The 6,311-nt window shown below is 49.6% G+C and overlaps 1 protein-coding gene across 3 annotated transcripts in view; it reads right to left on the bottom strand.

Moving 5' to 3' along the window:
- KSR1 (kinase suppressor of ras 1) overlaps positions 1–6,311 on the bottom strand; it is a 157,425-nt gene that overhangs the window by 144,162 nt on the left and 6,952 nt on the right. The window lies entirely within an intron of this gene.

Here is a 6,311-nt window from a genome sequence, read left to right as displayed (position 1 = left end):
CGTCCCCCCCGCCGCCGCCCTCCTTCTTCTCTCCCATCGCCGCCGCGCGCCGTACTGCTCTATCCATGCCTCGGCATCGGGGCCGCAAGGTGGCCGAGGCGGGGAGCCCGGGGGTGTGGGCGCCTTTGAAGGGAATCCCCGAGCCGGGAGGGCTGCACGAGGAGCGCCCCTTGGCGCTGTGGGAGCCGGGACGCGAGGAGAGCCGGCGACCGAGCCTGCTGCTCCCGCCCGCTCAGCCACCGCAGCAAAGCGAAAGCCGCGGCGACCCGACGGCTGCGGCTCCCGGAGCCTTTAAGTGGCAGCAGGGGCTGGGTCAGGGCAGCTGGGCATGCTGGGACTTGTAGTCCACGCCGCGCACTTGCTTCCCGGCCAGTGCCTTCGGAGCCCCTGCCGCGCGTCCTGCGCCCCGCGAACAGCGGTCCCGGCCTTCCACTCCGCGGTGGGCGCAGGCGGTGCGGAAGCTCCCGCCTCCGTGTCCCTGGAGTGGCTGCTCCGCGCCGACTCCTCCCCCAGGCTCCCGGAGCCTGGGGAGCCTCGTCTCCCCGCCTACCCCTGTCCCCCCACGCCTGCCTCCTGCCTGGGGGCTGCCTGCGACCTCCAGATAGGGTGGGGCAGGGACCCGTGGCCCCTTGGACCGAAACGGGGTTTGCATCCTGCAATTCCTAAGCTTCGACCAAACCATGGAAGATGAGGACTGTGGAGGTTCCAGAATTTCTATGTGGGTTTAGGGGTCGCCATCTAGTGGGAAGGGGCGTAAAGTGCTTGTCCTGTAGCTGGTTCGCAAAGCACGGGACTCCCTGTTGTCTATGCCAAAGGAAATGCTCAGGCATGGAGAAAGACAGAAAGGCTTTCCTCTGGACCCTTTTTACCCTCTAAAATAAGTGTCCCATCCTTCTGCCACCCCAACCCAGCAGGACAGCGCAGACGCTTGAGGCGGCACATTGATTTGTCGTGCCCTTGGGAGCACTCTAGAGCCGACAGCCTGTGTTTAAATTTAGTCTCTACCACTCCATAACTGTGTGACTTTGGGTAAAGTTATCTCATCTCTGAGTGTCAGTTTCCCCATCAGTAAAAATGGAGTGATAATAGGATCTATCTTATAGGGTTCATATGAAGAATAAGTTCATGTATGTACAGCACCTAGATGAATTGCTGCCACATGTAGTCGCTAGATAAATGCTAGCAATTGTTCCTCTCCAACCTCAGATCTCCTAAACATGGTCCCAGACCCAAGCAGTGGGCGTGGGTTCCTGGACTGGTAGTTGTCTGAGCCTTTCTGTGCCTCCTAACTCATCGTTCAGTCCCCATCCCATCCCCGCCCCACCCCCACCTCCCACTGGTCCACATGTGCTCTATTATCTGGCTAAACCAAAAGCCAAGACACTGATCAAAGGTCCCACACATTCATACTTCCAACATCTGCCAAACAGAGGAAATATCTGTCCTCTGAATTTTCTCTTGTGAGTTCCTTGGCCGCACAAGTGGCTGGCTAAATTATCTTTGTATCCTCTTCACAGAGCAAATACAGAGCATGGCACACCGTAGGAGCTCCATAAAGTTGTACAACCCATTTCATGAGTTACTATGGCAGGTCCTGTGCTGAGTTTCTGTTTCTCCTATCTCTGGGGCAAGCTTCATAGGTTCTCTCTCTCTTCATCTGTTTTTGTTTTTGAGAATGTGGATTGGACAGGAGGTAGGGACTCAGCTTTATATTCCCACCTAAACTATACATATAGTCAGTACCGGTTGGCAGTGTGTATAACACCTTCCTTTGATTCGTTTGAAATTTCGAAATAAATATTAGGTTTGAAAAACAAAACTGTGATAACTTGAAACTGTGCTTTTGCAAACTAGCCCTCCTCCCCCGGAGATTTTCTGAAACAAAAAGAAGTTCCCTCCCCAATTCCTCTTCAATTCCTGACCCTTCCCTCTAAGAATCACTGATCCAATCCACACTTAATTTGTAACAGGACCTTCTGTGCTGTAGCTATGAAGCCTCCCAACCCTGACTGTTCCCTTAACCCCACCCCATTCCATGCAGAGCGATAATTGCCCGGAAAGAGAAACTTAACAATGGTTCTCAAACTTGACAGTGCATCAAAATCTCCCAGAAGGCTCCTTAATACAGAGTGCCAGACTTCATCTATAGTTTCCCATGCAGGAGGTTGAGGACGAGGCTGAAGAATTTGTGTTCCAACAAGTTTTCAGGCAACGCTGATGCTGCTAGTCTGGGGGCTGAACTCTGAGAAGCCTTGACGCAGAGGAAGATCAGGTAAGTAGGTCCAAAGCACAGCCTGGCTGTTTTAGAATCTCCCTTTGTTTAGAAAGCAGAGCAGCCAGGCTTGAGCGACTGACCCACTCTAACTCAATTCACAAGAGATTTCCTGATTAAGTGCCTATTTATGCATTTATATCAAGCTTATAATTTGCCATAGGAGCCTGGTCAACACATTTTCCCCCAGGGCCACTTTAAGTGGGAAGCCATATCCTGAGAGGACCACTGCTAGCCTGTAGCATCCACACCTATCATGCCATCATGGCAATGGTGTCAGGACTGGAGACCAGGCAAACCCCAGTTTCCTAGCTGCTCTCCCACCAGGCTCCATGAAGCTAGTCCCTCTTCTGTGGACACAGTCTTCTTTCTGATTTGTCGAAAGCATTCAGTAAGCCAGAGCTTTCCTTCCTGGTTCGTCTCAGACACACTCCAGCATGTTCGTGTTCATGTTCATGTTTCATGCTTCCCAAACATGAAAAGGGAAACTACCATGTGCCAGGCTCTAGGATAGGTCTAGAGTAAAGGAAACCAAATCCTTATTCATTTGGAACAAACGTGAGCATGAAGACAGAAAATTAACAAGTCAGCAGATACAGTACCAAAATAAATTCAGAGAATGGTAAGTGCTATGAAATGGGAAAAGCAAACAGCCATAGCAAGTTCCCCGGGGGATGAAGTGCTTCATTAGATGAAGTGGTCCAAGAAGTACTCTCTGATTATTGAACTAAGATCTAAATAAAGAAAAGCAGCAAGCCATGTGGAGCTCTTGGAAAGGGGCCTTCTAGGCAATGGGAACACCACGTGCAAAGGCCCTGAGGCAGGAACAACTTGGCACACTTCAGCCACAGAACGAAGGCCGGTGTGGCCACATCGTAATGAGAGGGAAGAACAGGAGTTGGAGATGATGTGCGATTGCTGGGCAGGGGCCAGATAAAGTAGGACATGAGCAGGAAGTTTGGATTTTTTTTCTAAGCTTTTGTTGCTGCTAATGTGGTCCAAGATTACTGCATCACCTAGGAGCTTGTCAATAATGCAGCGTCTCCAGCCCCACCCCAGATCAACTGAATCACAACCAGGATTTTAGCAAGATCCCCGTATGACTTGAATGTTTATTAAAGTTTTAGAAGCATAGCTCTCTAAGTACATGGAAAGAAAGCCATGTTCCTTGCAGGGAAAGTGTTTTAAAAGATCCCTCTGGCCACCATATAGAGAGTGGATAATAGAGAGGCAGGGCAGAAGCAAGAGCACTGTTTTTGAGACTGCTGACGATGCGAGGTGCGAGAGCAGGAGCAGGGCGGGGAGAGGAGGCAATGGAGAAAGAGAGGGGATGGAGAAGGTGATTTGGAGACAGAGTCAACAGGACAAACTGATGGATCAAACGTAGAAGGAGGAAAGAAATGATTTTAGCCCTCCTGGCCATATTGCCTCCACTCCTCCAAAGATAATGCAGGGTACTGTGGGAGGAGCCCTACCCTGCAGTCAGGTGTGGACACACCCTCAGGTGCCATAACCTCCACCCCCAGACCCTGCCACCCACAACATCATCTCAGGACTCAGTAGTTTTCTCTTAGAACCTAGGTCAGTGCAGGGGAGCTTTGGTTCCCTGGATTTCAACTTCAGTTAAATTGTCCAGGAAATGTGTGGAGTCACCCTGGAGAAATAGACTCTAGTATTATTATATACACCTATGCTCATTCATTCTCTCATTCTCTCATTTGTTCGTTCATTCATTCATTCATTCATTCAGTAAGCAGTTACTGAGCCCCCAGTACATGCTCAGCACTGTGCTAGACTCTTGGAATAAGCACTTTATAGTTTATAGAATTTCCTTTGATTTCAGCTCACAGTAACCTGTATTGTCTTCCTAAGACCCTTCTCATGTTAATCACCAGCTAGAAAACACCTCAGACTGAAGTATGAATTCCAGAACAAAGCCTATGAGGTCCTTTGTTCCCGGGCCCTGCCAACCTCTCCAAGCTCCTCTGCTACCCAAGGCTTTTTTGAGTTCATGTCCCAGTTTAAGAATCTGATGAAAATGAAAAACGTCTCTCCAGAAAAGAATAATACTCGCACACTCACAACTGTGATACAACTTCAGGAGATTTGTAGACCCCTTTAAGGGTATCCATGAACCTCAGGACTGTAGACAAGGTTGAGAACCCTGCCTAACCGTTAATCCTCATTGCCTTCATTCAACAATCGTGGGCTACACCATGGAGGGTCATGTCATCGTGCCTTTGCTCAGGATGTCACTTCTGCCCGTGTGCTTCCTTTCCGTTTTCCCACATATACTTCTACTCATCCCGTAGATCTGGTTCACATGCCTCCTGCAACAGAATTCATCTTTCTAACTTCCATAGTCCCAGAGAATGTTGCACACTATTTTTGGTTCTCTCCTTGCCTGTTACCCTACCTGGATAGTGAACTTCTTGGATTCACATAGACTCCGCATGACCTAGGAAAAGTTCTCACCTCTCCGAGCTTATATTTTCTCATTTGTAAATAGGAGTATAATAATCTCTCCCTCCAGGGTGGCTGAGTGAGATAAAGGAAATGAAATAGATAGGCCTGGCACACGACAGGGCTTAACACGTGTTTTAATAAACAAACAAGGCATTGCATTTTACAGGAGAAGAAACCAGGGCCTCTCTCAAGGGATACTGACCCCTGTGTGGTTTAGGTGCTCATTCTAGAACAGCGGTCCCCAACCTTTTTGGCACTAGGGACCAGTGCTCCTGTGAGAATCTAATGCCTGATGATCTGAGGTGGAGCCGAGGCAGTGATGCTAGCGCTGGAGAGCGGCTGCAAATACAGATGAAGTTTCGTTCGCTTGCCTTTCACGTCCTGCTGTGTGGCCCGGTTCCTAATGGGCCATAGACCGGTACTGGTCCGCGGCCCGGGGATTGGAGACCCCTGTTCTAGACGACACATCGCCACTCCCTGTGCGGTGTGATCAGAACTAGCTCTGGGTCAGGTTGCAAGAAAGAGCCAAGTTGAAAAATGGCTTTCTTGGCCTTACAGCTAGGCACCCAAGTTGGCATGGGCTTTTTCAGGAAACATGGCAGGAGAGAACTGCTGTGGGAGTTGCAGGGAGAAACCAGTCTAGGGACGGCCAGTAGGTTACATGGGTGCTCTCTGCTCCCAGTTACCACTCCAAACCATTTATCCTCCCCTACTTTCAAGTCCTTGTCCCTCTGAAGTCATTAGGGTGGTTTCTTGGATCAATCTCCCAATCACTTCAACTCTTTCACTGGGGGCTCCAGTTTCCTCTCCACTCTGTGTTTCATCATCATTCATTGTCATTATCACCTTTTCCACTGTCACCCACTTCATGGCCTTCCTTCCCTCCTTACCTCATGTAGACTGGAAGCTCCACCATGACTGTTGCTCCCTAGCTAACCTCCTCAGTAAACGTGACCCTCTTTTCCACTACATGAACCTGGCCGGGTCCTAGCCTTCATAAAACCCGACTCTTTGGCTTCTCTAGGCCTGCACCAGAGCAGCTGAATGATGCTGGAGAAAAAAGCACGCAGCCCTGCTGATGGGTTGTTCTTTAAATTCATGACCACAAACCTCAAATTGGCACTTCTAATGCCTGGCAAGCCTACCAACCTTTCCTAGAAAGGTCATTTTCCTGTTCTCACAGATGGCTTTTTATACTTCCTTCTATCTCTACAAACTACCCTGCACTCCTCATCTTTCATTGAGAAACTAGAAGCCCAAATCAACCAGTCCTCCTGCCCTGTGCCTGTGCTTCCTGCCTCTCCTCCTGTAACCATGGAAAAGATGTCCTGTTCCAGCCTAAGGCCAGCCACCCTCTGCTTGGACTCTGGACCCATTCCTCTCCAGCAGGCCCAAAGCCTCCACTCCAGCAAAGGTCCTGCTTTGCTCTGTGTCATTTTCTCCTTTCTGCCCAGTTATTCTCATTTGCATACAAACATGTTCTAGTACCTCCCTTCATGAAAAAAGGAAGAAAGAGAGAGAGAGAGAGAGAGAGAGAGAGAGAGAGAGAGAGAGAGAGAGAGAGAGAAAGAGA

This window comes from Pteropus alecto, unplaced genomic scaffold (genome assembly GCF_000325575.1).
Source record: "Pteropus alecto unplaced genomic scaffold, ASM32557v1 scaffold98, whole genome shotgun sequence".
Classification (NCBI taxonomy): domain Eukaryota; kingdom Metazoa; phylum Chordata; class Mammalia; order Chiroptera; family Pteropodidae; genus Pteropus; species Pteropus alecto.
The sequence above is the reverse complement of the archived record's forward strand: the minus strand, read 5'-3'. Positions and strand labels throughout refer to the sequence as shown.